The 17821-nt window shown below is 36.6% G+C and overlaps 1 protein-coding gene across 1 annotated transcript in view; it reads left to right on the top strand.

Annotated features, from left to right (window-relative positions):
- Positions 1–17821, top strand: part of CPA6 (carboxypeptidase A6) — a 306670-nt gene that overhangs the window by 135132 nt on the left and 153717 nt on the right. The window lies entirely within an intron of this gene.

Below are 17821 nucleotides of genomic sequence, written 5' to 3'. Positions count from 1 at the left end.
TTCATATTTTTCTTTTCAAGGAAAATAGAGAAAGCACAGGATTATAAAACTCTGTTTATATAAAACTTTTCTAGCAAGGGGTTCCAAATTATTTATAAAATGTTCGCTCATTTAATTCTCACAGCTCCCAAGCAGGCTCAGAAATGACATGTGGTATTTGTGATGGGCTTTGTCTCAGTTTCTGCTGGGGAACATGAGTCACTGCGACTCTTGAAGCAGAAATGAAGCTGTAATTTCCTGACATCCGGTCAAGGCACTAACCTGACCTCATTCCAACTCTACAAGTTCAGCAGTTGTGTTCCAATTTTGGTTTTATTTATATTTCTCTAAGATCTGGCAGTGAACTGTGGTAAATCATGCCTTCATGCGGGACTGGATGAGGTGAGAGGCAGGAAGGAAGACTTTTAGTAGAGATCGGCTTTTGTTTCTATTTTAAGGGAAGTTAACATTTACCGTACTTCATTCTCGGCACATCAGTTACTCTCCCAATGAGTAACTCCTTTGTATCTTGACGTGTAGAGCTCAAATGGACTTACAAAAAGTTGAACATATTTATTTTTGAGTAGATAACAATGCATTGATAATGTTCAAAATTCAAGATGTTCAAAGGATATACAATTTTTTAAAACCCCTCCTATTCCTTTTCTCTAGTCACCCAATTCCTTTTGCAGAGGCAAGCAGTGTTACTAGCTTCTTACAAAGATATTCTACACTAATCCAAGAAGGTAACAGACATAAATATGTAGGTGTATACATAAACGTAAATATGTTAATTATACTTATATATCCCTGTATACTAATGTGTATCTAGATATATATATTTCCCTTCTCCTTTTTTCATAAATTATAACTATACACAATTTTACCACTTGCTTTCTTCACTTAAGATGTCTGTGATAATTCACAGCAAATTCTAAAAACCTTCTTCACTCCTTTTTACAGCTGCATGTTCTTCCATTGCCATAGATATACCAGATTTCCTTAACCAGTCTTCTACTGATATTAGATTATTTCAAATTTTATGCTGTTATAAGCACTATTGCAAGAAAGAACCTGATAGAAAGTTGTTTCACATATGTACAAGGAGGATAAGTTCTCAGAAATAGAATTTCTTGGCCAAAGAGGATATGTACTTTCTTTTATAGATATGTTTCAAATTGTCCTCCATAGAGGTTTTGTCAGTTCACACTCCCACCAGAAATGTATGAAAATTCCTATTTCGCTACTCCCTTGCCAACATATGGTATCATCAAGCTATTTAACTCAGAGACAAAATAGACTGAATAATGAGTTTTCCAATTCTTGAAAAAGATATCTGGATATATCACATGATTTGTGTTTTCACAGATCTACAAGTTTAAAATAATTTGTACATTATCTTCAAAAAACCCACAATTTTTAGAACATTATTTAAAAGTGCTTAAACGTATGGATCATTTCCCATTAGCTATGACCATCGCTTTGCCAAAACAATTCTGTGTGGCATATTTCGAAACCTCAGCCAGCTGTTAGGTTGTTTCGATAAATACTTGATACTGAACGTTTCCAGTGCTATCAAAGAACCTGAATAAAACTGAAGCTTCTTAGACTATGATTTGGTCACTATCAAGAAAGTTTGAAAACATTTTTTTTCTATGCTGTTTTTAAAAGTATATATCTATAGCAGGGGTATCCATTTCAAAAGGATGTGTGGGTTGATGTTTGTGATATTATGGGTTGAGCTAGAGAGTTCTGCCAAGTGAGAAATTAGCTTTTATGAGATGTTTAAATGTATGTTGCATGTGCCAACACAGCTATTCTACTACACATTATTTACATAGCATTTATAAAGGCATAATCAAGACATCTGATATTGCAAATGAGGACTTGTACTCAACTGTAAATTATGTCACAGATGTCTTGTAATAGTTCTTTCCATTTTCAGCAATTACAGGAAATGCTCAAGATTTTATTATATACATGCATGTACCACGTATGCCCAGAGCTTCGCTGCTCTCCATAGAGAGTAGTGTTTTGACAAAGTTCTAAAGTATTAGACCTCATTCAGTTATGTAAAAATATTTGATTAATATTGCAATCTCAGCTTCTGCATTTATGAAAAAGTATTCATAACCTTCTCTTGTGAATCTTTGTTCTTACAAATGAGGTTCCTTGAGAAAACATTTTTGTTATATTCAACCAGAATGATTAAAACCATATCTATCACTTGACTAGCCTTTAAAATAAATAAATAAATAAAACCATATCTAAATTGGTCTCAGTATACATTCATTTGCTATAAACACTGCTTTGTACCCTTTGAACACAAGACACTATCTTATACTATTTGACTTGGCTGCTAAGAGAAAATGGTTCTTTTTCAAAATTATCTTTTAATTGACAAAAATTATAATATTGATCATATACGAATGTTTTGAGAAATGGCTCATTCAAGCTAACTGACGTGTTACTCACATGCTTATCATTTTTTTTAGTAACATCTATTTTCTCAGCAATTTTCAAGAACACAATATACTGTTATTATCTATAGTCATCACGTTGTACAATAGATTTCTTGAACTTCTAACTGAAATTTTGTATCTTTTAACCAACATCTCTCCATCCACCCACCCTAACCCACCCCCAGCCTCTAGTAACTACCACTCTACTCTCTGCTTTATGAATTCAACTTTTTTAGATTCCACATATAAGTGAGAGCATGCTGTATTCATCTTTTTGTGCCTTCCTTATTTCACTTAATGTCCTCCAGAAAAATGGTTCTCTGATACTCTTAAGAAAAGTGTCCTTAAAAGTATTGCCTTGTGCCATTACTAATTCATTTCAGTTAGCCAGAGTTTGATAACTGTTGTTAACAAAATGTGGTTTCAGAAGAAATCTAGTTTCCGCCATCTGTTTGAAGTCAAACAGTCCCTTTGTTAAACCTAAGATTAAGAAATATTTTATACTTGATCTACTATATTTAATAATGACCATGAATTATTATTTATATTATGAATTATTATTTTCCTCTGGCAAATTTTTGCAGAGGCACTTCCCTCTAGCTGAGTATTTCTCCACTCTGAGAAGCTCCAAAGTATCATCATGGCATTCTTCAGATTGCAGTTTGTTCCTCGTGGTGATGACACTATTAAATGCTATAAAATAAAAAAAAATTTAAAAAAAAACAGAATAAACCTTTAAATGTTCTTTACCTCAAAGGGGACAGTTTTAGAGCTTTCAGATTCTTACCAAATCAGCATTGGCTCATATTTGTTTTAATAGGTTTTATTATTTTTCAGGTATAGTGAGGCCAACAGATCAGGAGACAGCTGCCATTGAAACAATAGTTTATTATACTCATGGACCCCAAGAGAGGGAGTACCTATTAGGCCATAAGCAGGAAGCACATGGGAAATCACCAAGACTCTGGCTTGGCGGGTTTGTATTTGAAAAGCAACCCCAGGGAGGAGGATTCTTCCACAGGGGAATTGGGCAACCAGGGAGGCAGGAAGCAGAGCTAAGATGATTGAGCCTTGTTATGTGGTTGCCCAGAACACATAACATGTCTGAGGTGCATGCAAGGTGGAAGTTGAAGCATGACGTTTACAGAAACTTGGTAAAAACATCGATTTATAGAAAGGTGTAAATGTGCTAACATAGTCAGTTTTAGGAGAGCACCACTAGCTCTTTGCTATGGCTGCTTGACCATTGTGGCATTTATCAGCTACTCTTAGTGCTTTTACATACAATTACATATGTATGTGTAATTGAAAAAAATTACATTTTGACATCATGTCATTCATTCCATAATGAATCCTTAATCAAAACCAGGTAGCTTAAGGAACACTGATGTTAGAATACCATGTTAATATTAAGTATTATAATGATATTTCAGCAAATTCTCTTGAAAAAAAAATTTTTACCAAATTTATAATTTGCTCAAATCTGGTTTTTAAATACTATATAATATTTTAAGATGGGCCTAGTATTTTAAAAAAAACCTTAAAAGAATTACTGTGACAATGTCTTCTACTTTTACTTTTTCTTTATTGGTAATATAGTTAACCCATACACATAATATGTTAAATGTAGGGAAGGGCTTATAAAGAGGAGTCTGAAACCTCACTTAGCTCATTATCCAGAGAAAAATGTATTTGTTTAGAAACAAAATTATTTTTAAGAAAGTAAATATGTTGCTTTTTTAAGTGCAGAATTCAAGAATCCCAAACATCAAAACATAAAAGAAGTCTTTGTCTATTTTTGATGCCGTAGCAGGAAGACTAATTTTCATCTACAATTTAATATGCATTTGGTCCCCAAATCAAGCTCTATTCAATATGTCAGCAAATTTTTTGCCCTTAAATTAAGTAGCACTTGTTACTTGTTAAATAGGAAAAGTGAAAATTTTGTTTTTCCAAACTAACAAAGGCTGAATTTAAAATTAATTTTGTAACATATAAACTTCAATTTTATGATCTAGAATAAACTATTTAACATAGAAAACGCTACTTAAGTAATGTAGACCAGATTATTTGTAGCAAAACTCCCATTTAAGACAACTAAATCTGCATTAAAAATAATATTTTCTTAAAAATATCAAAAAGCAAACATGATGAGAATTACTGGATGGAAGTCCAAAAGATGAAAATCCAGGGAGAAAAACCCAAAGTTTGTAGCTACTTTTGTTCTGGAGGCATTTTCTGACCAAAAATGACAGCTGAAGTGTTAAGTGGCCATTTTGTCAGCCCCACAGGGATTGCCAGTGTGGAGACTCTGGTAAGCCAGCCTATGCTTTGGGTTGGGATGCTAAAAGATTGTATTCTAGGTGTCAGGATGAACCAAAAATAAGTATCCCTGCTTTGAAACATCGCAATGGTCCAGAAAAATCTCACATCCTAAAATTAGGTTAAGGTAATTTCAGATAGCCAATGACCCCAAAAAACAAACAAAAGTCTTCTTTGAAAGATATCACCATTGTAGGTCTCAACTTATTTCTACAAATATCTTTTAAAATGTGGTGTCCACACATAATTAAACAGATAACATGAACAAAGGAACAAAAATCTGCCTGGTTCTAGAGAGCAGAGTTAGACATAGTACAGCATTTAAGCTCACCAAGCTACTAAAGATAAAAAGAATGCCAGCAAGGATAGTTTTCATCACCAAAAACCATACAAAGTGATATTACAGAGTTAAAAACAGAAGTAGAAAACATAGAACTGAAAACCACAATAAGTGAAATTAGGAACTCAGTGGACAGGTTTAACAGCAGATTAGACACAGCTAAGGACAGAAATGGTGACATGAAGGGCAGAAGATAATGCCTAGAGAGAAGCATAAATAAACTGAAAAATAAAAGTTAAAAATGCAAGATAAGAGACACAGATGGTGCAATGAAAAGACATAATTGGAGTTTCAGAAAGGAAGGAAAAAGGAAAAAAGCAGCATCTGAAGTAATGCATAGTCACAAATTATGCTACCACAATATATTTACTGATTACAAAGGCAAAATCAATAAATTTTAGTGGAGAAATCAGACACCACATAAACCAAGTGATCAAGGTTAACATCACTAATAATGGGATAAGTATCATGTGCCTCCTGAAATGATGCACTGAGAAGGACATAACACTTTGTAATATTCCTGCCAAAAAATGCTTAATCAGCATCTAATCATGAGGAAAGTATCAGATAAACCCAAATTCTTTAATATATTTGGCCTGTATTCTTCTACAGTGTCAAGGTTATGAAACACAAAGACTAAAGCACTGATCTAAACTAAAGGAGACCAAAGAGAGACATCCACTGAATAAAACCATGATTCTGAGTTGAATCCTGGACCAGAAAAAGAACATTAGTGATATAACTTGTAAAATCTGAATATGGCCTATAGATTAGAGTGCCATTGAATAGCTTTTATTCTGATTTTTGTGACTGTGCTATGGTTATATAAGAGAATACCCTTGATTTCGTGAAATACACCCAAATTATTATGAGATAATTGGGTTTCATATCTCCAACCTAAAATTTCAAAGTAAGATAAATAAAAATAAAGAAATTCATACCCAAATATAGTGAGGCTACAGGGAGTCAATGACAAAAAGAAAATGTTTAAACTAGGAAGGGGACAATGGAAATGAAATGAGGAATGTGGGGTCCAAAGTGGCTCCAGCCGGCTGTCGTGGCTCTTGCGAAGGCGAGGTCATGAGTTCAAGGCTAACCTGAGCAACCTTACAAGCTCACACTGATTGGCAAAAAGAAAGAAATGAGGAATGTAATCTATTTTCATTCACTAAAACAGATTAACAGCTAATTTCTCAGCAGAAGCAATGGAAACCAGACGTCTGTGGAATGGTAGTTTTAATTGCAAAATAAGGAGAACAAGTGGAACAATAAATGCCAACTTTTAAGTATATATACCCAGTAGAAATATCTTTCAAGAAGATAGTCAAATAAAGATATGTTTACACAAAACTGGGAGAGTTCATCAATAAGACACTAAGGTTATTCCTCAGGAGAAGGTATAACTTGCAAACCAATGGAGAAAAAACATAGAACATAAAAGATCAATTCCCAAAAAATACAAGAATGTTGAGCAAAAGCATCAAAGGATAGATGATAACATTTAGAAAGCACTTAGCAATCAACACTACACAGAAAATACACAAAAAGCAATTGCTATAAAAATCAGGAGAATGATCTTTAGGGATGACAAAGGAGAGTGTGCCTAGGAGGAAAGGCAATGGGAAGCTTTCTAGTGATGTTTTGCATCTTGACCTAGGTGTGGTTAAATGGTTTTTCACTTGGTAATAATACTTTAAGATGTAAACTTGTTTGGATGTGACTTTTTATAGCAAATATGTTTTATAAAACTTGATAATGCTATATCAGTGTCTATCATACATCACATAAAAATGATGACATGGCCCCTAAAGGAGCTCACAAAATTAGGTAAATTTGAGGTTTAGAAATGCTTTTACCTGTCCCCTAGTAAAGAGCAACTCCGATCATCTAGGCAGCTGCTTTCAGAGGTCCATAAGATCTGATTTCCTGTAAACAAAGATTTTGCTTTAATATTAAATATCTGTCCATATTTCCTTCTCCATGCCATAGACAATAAGCCTTTGAAGATCTTTTCACGAGGTATATTGTTCTTAGCCAGTATATTACTTCATTTGCGTAAAGTCCTTTTGAAGAGGGATACTATACTGCCTAAAACTATCAAGTTAGTTTTGATCAAATCCTTTTTAAGAAATAAATTGATTTACAGAAATTTTGAAATAGCCTAATATTGTTAAACTACCACATTCTTAGCTACAATACCTGGATGGTTTCTTTACAAGTCTCAATAATTATGGCATCCCAACATCAATCTTTTTGTTTTGGGTTTTTTGGGGTTTTTTTTGTTGGTTTTTTTTTTTTTTTTTTTTTTTTTTTTTTTTTTTTTTTTTTTAGACAAGAGTCTTGCTCTGTCACCTGTGCTGGAGTGCAGTGGCACAATGTTGGCTCACTGCAACCTCTGTTTCCTGGGCTCAGGTGATTCTCCTACCTCAGCCTCATGAGTACCTGGGATTACAGGCATGCACTACCATGCCCAACTAATTTTTGTATTTTTAATAGAAATGGGGTTTCACTATGTTGGCCTGGCTGGTCTCGAACTTCTGGGCTCAACTGAATGCTGGGATTACACACATGACCTACCACCCCAGCCCAAAGTTCTGGGATTACACTCATGAGCCACCACCCTCGGCCCCAACATCAATCTTTAATGTAAACCTGGCTTCTAGTCTCCATCACTCATAATCTTGATAAACAAATCCCCTTTGGGTCTGGGCCAAAATGAAAGCAAACTGTAACACCACAGTCTGACTCAGCAAAGTGCTCTCATTATGTTTGAGAACAGGTTTCTATTACAAGGCATTTGGAGTTGCCCTTTCGTTGAGTATTTTTCTTTTTAAAAAAGATATAGCTATTTTTAAAATTTAGTTTACATATGCCATGGAAGGGCTGTAGAATTTCTGCCATGCTTTCAGTGTAGCAATTAGGGATTACATTTATTTTAGCCCTCAGGTGATTTTCCCTCTTTGTACAAATTGCCCCCTCCTAATGTTTACCACCTTCCTTCTCTATTGCAAGAGACCAAAAATAACCAAAAAATAATCAAAACGCAAAAACATAAAACCACTTGATAATTAAAATGAATGAATATCTATTCACCTCTTTTATTACGCCAACAATTCTAGGCCTACCTGCAGTAGTATTAACCATTTTATTTCCCACCCTGCTATTTCCAACCTCCAGTCATGTAATCAGTAACTGAGTTCCATTCAATAGTGACTAATCTAACTTGTACTATAATGAGAATCCATAATGTTAAAGGGCAAACCTGATTTCTTATACTGATCTCCCTAATTCTCTTCATTGCTTCAACCAATCTCCTTGGGTTTCTATTCCATTCATTTACACCAACCACCCAGTTATCAATCTAGGAACAGCAATCCTCTTATGAGCTGAAGCAGTAATTACAGCCTTCCACTTTAAGACAAAACCTTCCTTAGCTCACTTTTTACCACAAGACACACCTATACCACTTATCCCTATGCTAGTCACCATTGAAACTATTAGCCTATTCATTCAATCAATGGCACCAGCTGTTTGATTAACAGCCAGTATTACAGCTGGACCCCTACTAATGAATTTAATCAGAGGAGCCACACTGATACTATCAACTATCGGTTTTCCCACAGCTTCAATAACTCTCGTCATTTTAATCCTGCTAACCATCCTCGAATTCACCATACCCCTTATTTAGGACTATGTCTTTACACCAATCTCCTTGGGTTTCTATTCCATTCATTTACACCAACTACCCAGTTATCAGGTAAGCCTTTACCTGCACAACAACACATAATGACCCACCAAACACATGCCTACATATAGTTAACCCCAGCCCCTGGCCACTAACAGTGCTCTCAGCTCTCCTAATAGCCTCTGGCCTGGCCATGTGATTTCACTTTAGCTCTATTACCCTGTTATCCCTAGGCCTACTGATCAACACACTAACCATATATCAATGATGTGACAGTATCCGAGAAAGTACATTTCAATCACGCCTGTAATCCCAGCACTTTGTGAGGCCGAGGTGGGCGGATCATGAGGTCAGGAGATGGAGACTATCCTGGCCAACATGGTGAAGCCCCATTTCTACTAAAATACAAAAAATTAGCCAGGCATGGCATGCACCTGTAGTCCTAGCTATTCAGGAGACTGGTGAATCACTTGAACCCGAAGGCGGAGGTTGCAGTGAGCCAAGATTGTGCCACTGCACTCCAGCCTGGGCAACAGAGCAAGACTCCATCTTAAAAAAAAAAAAGAAAAGAAAGAACATTTCAAGGCCACCACACATCAGTTGTCCAAAAAGGCCTCTGATATAGAATAATTCTGTTTATTATCTCAGAGGTAGGCTTTTTTGCTGGTTTCTTCTGGGCGTTCTACCACTCCAGCCTAGCCCCAGCTCCAGAATTAAGAGGATACTGATCCCCAACAGGCATTTTTCTCCTTAACCCCTTAGAGGTCCCCCTCCTGAATACATCTGTGTCACTGGCATCAGGAGTTTCAGTTACTTGGGCTCACCAAAACCTAATAGAAGGTGGTTGAAAGCAGATACTTCAATCACTGTCCATCACAATTAGCTTAGGTGTTTACCCTTCTACAAGCCTCAGAATATTTTGAGGCCCCCTTTACTATCTCTGATGGAATCTACAGCTCCATATTCTTTATAGCCAAAGGCTTTCAGGAACTTTCACATTATTATTGGATCAACATTTCTCACTGTCTGCCTCCTCCACCAATTAAAATTCCACTTTACATCCAACCACCACTTTGGCTTTGAAGCCGCCGCCTGATATTGACACTTCACAGATACAGTATGACTATTCTTACACATCTCTATTGATGAGGGTCTTACTCTTTTAAACAGTACCATTGACTTCTAATCAATTCGTTTTGATAATACATGAAAGAAAGTAATCAACCTGACACTAGCCCTAGTAACTGACACCTTACTGGCCCTCTTACTACTAACAATAGCATTTTGGTTCCTACAACTTAGTGTCTGTGTAGAAAAATCCAGCCCCTATCAATGCAGATTTGACCCAATAACCTCTGCCCACCTCCCCTTTTCCATAACACTCTTCCTAGTAGCCATGACATTCCTCCTCTTCGACTTAGAGATGGATCTGCTACTACCCCTGCCGTGAGCCCTTCAAACAACCAACTTGACTCTAATAATCAGTACAGCTCTTATATTAGTTACCATTTTAATCCTGGGCTCAGCCTATGAATGAGCCCAAAAAGGATTAGACTGGGTCTAATTGGTGAACAATTTAAGTCAAAATAAACGAATTTGACTCATTAGATTATGGTAGACCATCATTACCAAATTCCCTCTATTTATTTTAACATTATATTCACATTTACCATATCATTACTAGGAGTGTTAGTCGATTGTTCCCACCTAATATCATCCCTATTATGCCTAGAAGGTAGAAAGCTATCAATATTTATCATAAATACTCTTATAACTTTATACATTTCACTCTAGCATCCATAATACCCATTATCCTCCTAGTATTTGCTGCCTGTAAAGCAGCAGTTTCTATCTCTAGTACACATAGCCTAGATTACATACAAAATCAAAATTTACTTCGATGCTAAAAATTATTATTCCAACAATTATACTGTTACCAATAACATGGTTCTCTAAAAATTCTATAATCTAAATCAACATGGTTACCCACAGCCTACTGATCAGCCTCATCAGCCTACTATTTTTTAACCAACTCAATTATAACTCATCAAACTTCTCATTAATCTTCTCTTCTGACCCACTGACATCACCCCTTCTAATCCTAAGAACTGACTGCTACCTCTTGTAATTCTAGCAAGTCAATATCAACTGTCTAATGAGGCACTTCCATGAAAAAGCTCATATTTTTATGCTGATCTCCCTACAGACTTTTTTAATCATAACATTTACTGTCACAGAACTAATTATATTCTGTATCCTCTTTGAAGCCACACTAGCTCCTACCCTAATTATCATTACCCACTGAGGTGATCAAACAGAACACCTTAACACAGACTCATGCTTCTAATTTTGCCTACTAGGATCCCTACCTCTACTCGTAGCACTTGTTTATATTCAAAATACTTCAGGTTCACTAAATATCCTAGTGATAATACTTACTACCCAAAAGCTGTTTGCCTCCTGATCCAACAATCTTCTATGACTAGCATATGTCATGGCTTTTATAGTAAAAATACTTCTGTACGGACTTCACCTTTGACTCCCGCAGCCCATGTAGAGCCCCTGTTGCTGGCTCGATGGTACTTGCAGCAGCACTCTCTAAAGCTGGGAATAATATGACTTACTCTCATCCTCAGCCCCTAACAGAATATATAGCCTACGCTTTCCTCATGCTATCCCTATGAGGAATAATCATGACAAGCTTTATTTGTCAATGACAAGCCATGTAAAACTCACTTATTGCCTACACCTTCACATAGCACTTGTTATTATGGTGATTCTCATCCAGACCCCTTGGAGCTTTACAGGTGTGGTTATCCTTATAGTTGCTCATGGACTCACTTCATCCCTACTATTCTGCCTAGGAAACTCAACCTCCGAGCGAGCCTATAGCCAAAACATATTATTTACCCAACGCCTTCCAACACTACTCCCACTAATAGCCTCATGATGACTTCTAGCAAACCTTACTAACCTTACCTTACCCCCTGTACCAGGAATCTAATGGGAGAACTCTCTGTGACTATGGCTTCATTCTCCTAATCTGATATCACTATTATGCTTATAGGACTTAATATACTAATTACAGCCTTTTACTCTTTGTATATGCTAATCATAACACAGCGAGAGATACATATAGTATCAACTGTTGGGATTCACTCAGGGTGGCTGGCAAAATATTAAGGGAAATATTACTGAAAGTTGTAAGATTATAGTTTCCAACCTTTTGGAAGGTCAAAAGATTTTAATGGGACAGGCTGAAGGCAGCCGGTTCTTATCTTAGAGCATTAGGTCATAGGGTGAAGATTAGGGATAAGAGAAGCTTCCCCAGTTAAGTCCATTTACCCCACATTCCTTTGTCCCTACTCAAATTCTCTCTGACTCTTTCCTCAGTTTCCTTCTTTTCTATTATTAATATTAGGCTTTGTAGTCTGATGGCCACCAATGCATTCAACCATGGGTCTGGCAGTTATTCCTGTACTTCACACATCCAGACAACAAAGCATAATATTCCAACCACTGAGTCAAGGCCTATTCTGAATCTTAGTGTCTGACCTATTTACACTCACATGAATTGGGGGACAGCCAGTCAAATACCCTTTTATCACCATCAGACAGCATCTATTATGTACTTCTCTACCATCCTCACACATATCACTCACCAGCCTAATTGAAAATAATCTGCTTAAATGAAGATGCCCTTGTAGCATAATTCAATTCTCTGGTCTTGTAAACCAAAAATGGAGGATCCCTCCCCCAGAATAACTCAGGGAAAAAGCATCCCACTTCACCATCAACACCCAAAGCTGAAATTCTAATTAAACTATTCCCTGGATTCTTTATCAGTATATACGTTGACTACCATGTCAGTATTAACCAGCTAGCACTATTATAACAGTGCTTTTATGTACTTTGTACATTACTGCTAGTCCCCATGAATATATGGTACTATAAATGTTTTACCATACATAGTGCATTCATGTATAACAATGCGTTAAAATCCAGTCCACATGCATATGGGCATGTACTAATAATTCCTTAATCAACTGTTGCACATCCACTATCATTAACCGTACAATAAAACCTACCCTACATGGATATTCATCAGTACTGTAAATCCTTACTATTACATAGCACATATACTTGTTCATTGAACATAGCACATTTCAGTCAAGACATCCCTCGTCAACATGAATATCTCCTACTAATTTTTGGTCCCTTAATCTACCAACCTCCAAGAAACCATCATCCTTCTTGGGAGTGCTACCCTCCTCACTCCAGGCCCATAATGTTTGGGGGTGACTATACTGAAACTATACCTGGCATCTGGTTCTTACTTCAGGGTCATAATACTAAGACTGCCCACATGTTCCCCTTAAATAAGACATCTCAATGGACTAATAACTACCACCCTATTAACGAGTCACCAGTAAGAGGGAGCACTGTCATGCATTTGGTATTTTTTAACTTTGGGGGTGCTGTGACTCAGCATGGCCAGATCCTGATTCCTGCCAAATCCATTATAGCTGAACTTACCTTGAATATTCTGGGCTGACATGGTTACCACAAGGTACTAATTAATTCATGCGTAAAGGACATAACAATCAATAGATGCTCACACATGCACGTACTTATGCTTGCTCAATTTCAAGAACTATTTTGGATTAAATCTGCAGACCCTCCCTACCCCAATCTCTGATTTTATTATCAACTTAGGTAAACGTACTCTTGTCAAACCCCAAAAACAAGAGACTGAAATGTAACCCAGTTTTGATTATTTTTTCCCCTACTTTAGTTTTAAGACATTAAAGTTTCTAAAATAGGAAAACTGGACCCTGAGTAACAGTGTGTAGGCATCTCAACATTCTTTTCATGACGTTACTGAAAGGCAAAGCTAATGGCAACCAAAGGGTCAGAACTTCCTTCTCACCTAAATGATGCTATCTCAACTTGCATCAGTAGAAGGATTAGGGAAACCACCCTTTTGTACCACTTCCTCCTAAGCATGCTATGGGAAGCACCCCTTAGCTTAACAGTTGCCAGTAGCCTCTAAACTGCTCAGAAAAGTATCACTTGCATTGGAGGAGGGAAAAGGTAGGTGGTCATATGGCAGGAGGGGATCTCTGTTCTTACACCAAAAGAGAGTTTTTCTTTAGTTCTCTGGTTAAGTGCAGAAAGGTGGACAATGAACAACCTTCTAAAAGACACTCTCTGCCTTCAGTTCCAAATTCCTTTCAGGCAAAAGTTTCTGATGCAATGATCCTTTATTTAGGTTTCTTCTAAATATAAAAGAAGGTTAACAAACTTCTTATAAAGATACAGAGAGTAAATATTTTTGGTTTGAGGGCCATATGGCCTCTGTGTTTACCACTCAACTCTGATGTTGTAGCTCCACAGCAGCCATAGACAATATGGAAGCAAATGAGCAGAGCTGTGTTTCTATAAAACTTTATGTGTATTGAAATCATCATCTTTTTCTTTTATTTCTCAACTATTAAAAATGCAGAACTCTTTCTTAGCTTGGGGCCATAGAAAAACAGGCAGCAGGCCAAATACGGCAGGTCAGTTTGCTAACCCCTGACTTAAAAGTCTTGCTACCCTAGAATGTTTAAAACTTAGTGAAATTAATTTGACCCATATTATTTGTATTTGGGAGATTAAGTTTAAGTGTAGGTTTTATAGTCACTGGAGCAGTCTATGTGTTTGATATTTATTATGCCTATAATGTTGAAGAGAAATTGGCATGATAATCTGACAGGGAATTCCAATTTAAAATATGTGATTATAAACTTACGATTTTTAAGTTGAAAGTTGGAATGCTTAAAAGAATTATTGAGTTTCTATATTTATATGTTTAATTTACATTGCTTAAATATATTAAAGGTTTTGTGGTTTGGGTGGTAGGCTTGCCTGGTCAGGAATTTGAAGTAAAATTCATTGAATATATTTACACATTTAATATAAAATGCATAAGGAAATTTGATAAACTACAGCTGATTATTTAAGGATGTTTATCCTGTGTTACTTAAATTAGTCAAACATTAATCAAAGAGCAAGGAAAGGTAAAATGATTATTTAGATATAGATTTATAAATGGAATTAATTTTTATATACTGAACTTAAGTTAATGAAAATTATGTTTTTAATTATATAACATGTTTTTCATCATGTAAACCATGTTTTTAATTATTCCTAAACTGATGTTTCTTGAAAATGCAAGTAACTGGAACCAATACTTTCTGTGCAAAAGCTTCTTGAACTTCAAAACTCATTATAGTAAGAGGGACCCCTAAGGAGCACTGTGGCAGGAAGAGGACACCAGACACAGACAGAGTGGCCAGTCCATGTTGGTAATCAAGGTGCTGCCCACTTGGCTGCCAGGGATCTTGTACCAAATTGGATTGTGCCCGTGGTGCTGCACTGGTACCGTGTCTCCATAAGATACACTATTGATTCAAACGAATAGCCAAGACAAGCCAAATAACCAAGAGCAAATCAAAAGTCATGGGTTGGAAAGGTGATTGCATTGCATTTGAGCACTTTTACGGAGGAGATATGCGTCATGCATTTTAGATCTTCAGCATGGTACCTACAAAACAGCTGATATACAGCATTACTTGTAATTTGAGAAATATCTTCTGCATAGAAATGTGGAACAGAAAAGTGGTGTCCTTCTAAGCCTACCATAAGCCTAATCCCAAATCTTCTTTCTGCGTATTTTAGAACAAAGGTCAGTAAATAACAGTCCGGGTAAAAACTGATATGCCACCTGTTTTTTTTGTTTGCTTGTTTACATAAAAAAACAAACAAGGGTGCTGCCTCCATCCACCCTTCACCTATATCTGGCATTTCTCCCCATATTAACCCTCCTCAACCTCCCTACCCTCCACTGTCCCTTCCCTAGTCCCGCCCAACAGACCCCAGTGTGTGATGCTCTCCTTCCTGTGTCCATATATTCTCATTGTTCAGCACCCGCCTATGAGAGAGAACATGTGGTGTCTGATTTTCTATTCTTGTCGTCAGTTTGCTGAGAATGATGGTTTCCAGATTCATCCATGTCCCTACAAAGGACACAAACACATCATGTTTTATGGCTGCATAGTATTCCATGGTGTATATGTGCCACATTTTCCTTGTCCATTCTATTATCAATGGGCATTTGGCTTGGTTCCAGGTCTTTGCTATTGTAAGGAGTGCTACAATGAACATATGGGTGCATGTGTCTTTATAATAGAAAGATTTATAATCCTTAGGGTACATACTCAGTAATGGGATTGCTGGGTCACATGGAATTTCTATTCCTAGGTTCTTGAGGAAGCGCCACACTGTCTTCCACAATGGTTGAACTAGTTTACACTCCCACCAACAGTGTAAAAGTGTTCCTATTTTCTCCACATCCTCTCCAGCACCTGTTGTCTCCAGATTTTTTAATGATAACCATTCTAACTGGTGTGAGGTAGTATCTCAATGTGGTCTTCATTTGCATTTCTCTGATAATCAGTGATGATGAGCATTGTTTCATATGTTTGTGGCCTCATATATGTCTTCTTTTGAAAAGTGTCCATTCATATCCTTTGCCCACTTTTGGATGGCTCTGTTTGTTTTTTTTTCTAGTAAATCTGTTTTAGTTCTTTATAGATTCTGGATATTAGCCCTTTGTCAGATGGGTAGATTGCAAAAATTTTTTCCCATTCTGTTGGTTGCTGGTTCACTCTAATGATTGTTTCTTTTGCTGTACAGAAGCTCTGGAGTTTAATTAGATCCCATTTGTCTATTTTGGCTTTTGTTGCCAATGCTTTTGGTGTTTAAGTTATGAAGTCCTTGCCTATGTCTATGTCCTGAATGGTTTTCCCTAGGTTTTCTTCTAGGGTTTTTATGGTGTTAGGTCTTATGTTTATGTCTTTAATCCATCCAGTTAATTTTAGTGTCAGGTGTCAGGAAGGGGTCCAATTTCTGCTTTCTGCACACTGCTAGCCAGTTTTCCCAACACCATTTATTAAACAGGGAATCCTTTCCCCATTGCTTGTTTTTGTCAGGTTTGTCAAAGATCAGATGGCTGTAGATGTGTGTCATTGCCTCCAGGGTCTCTGTTCTGTTCCATTGGTCTATATCTCTGTTTTGGTACAAGTACCATGATGTTTTGATTACTGTAGACTTGTAATATAGTTTGAAGTCAGGTAGTGTGATGCCTCAAGCCTTGTTCTTTTTGCTTAGAATAAACTTGGCTACACATGCTGTCTTTTGGTTCCATATAAAGTTTAAGGTCGTTTTTTCCAGCTCTGTGAAGAGGGTCATGGGTAGCTTGATGGGGATAGTGTTGAATGTATAAATTACTTTGGGCAGTATGGCCATTTTCATTATATTGATTCTTCCTAACCATGAGCATGGAATGTTTTTCCATCTGTTTGTATCCTCTCTTATTTCCTTGAGCAGTGGTTCATAGTTCTCCTTGAAGAGGTCCTTTACATCCTTTGTTAGTTGTATTCCTGGGTATTTTATTCTCTTTATAGCAATTGTGAATGGCAGTTTGTTCTTCATTTGGCTCTCTTTAAGTGTTGTTGGTGTATAGGAATGCTTGTGATTTCTGCACATTGAATTTGTATCCTGAGAGTTTGCTGAAGTTGCTTATCAGTTTCAGGAGATTTGGGGCTGAGACAATGGGGTCTTCTAAATATACAATCATGCTATCTACAAATAGAGACAATTTGACTTCCTTCTTTCCTAATTGAATACCCTTTATTTCTTTTTCTTGCCTAATTGCTCTGGCTAGAACTTCCAATACTGTGTTGAATAGGAATTGTGAGAGATGGTGTCCTTGTCTACTGCCAGATTTCAAAGGAAATGCTTCCAATTTTTGCCTATTCAGTATGATATTGGCTATGGGTTTGTCATAACTAGCTTTTACTATTTTGAGATACATTCCATTGATATCTAGTTTATTGAGAGTTTTTAGTATAAAGGGCTACTGAAATTTATTGAAGGCCTCTGCATCTGTTGAGATAATCATGTGTTTTTTGTCTTCGGTTCTGTTTA

This window comes from Callithrix jacchus, chromosome 16 (assembly GCF_049354715.1).
Source record: "Callithrix jacchus isolate 240 chromosome 16, calJac240_pri, whole genome shotgun sequence".
Taxonomy (NCBI): domain Eukaryota; kingdom Metazoa; phylum Chordata; class Mammalia; order Primates; family Cebidae; genus Callithrix; species Callithrix jacchus.
Note: the sequence above shows the minus strand (reverse complement) of the source record. Positions and strands in the feature narration are given on the sequence as shown.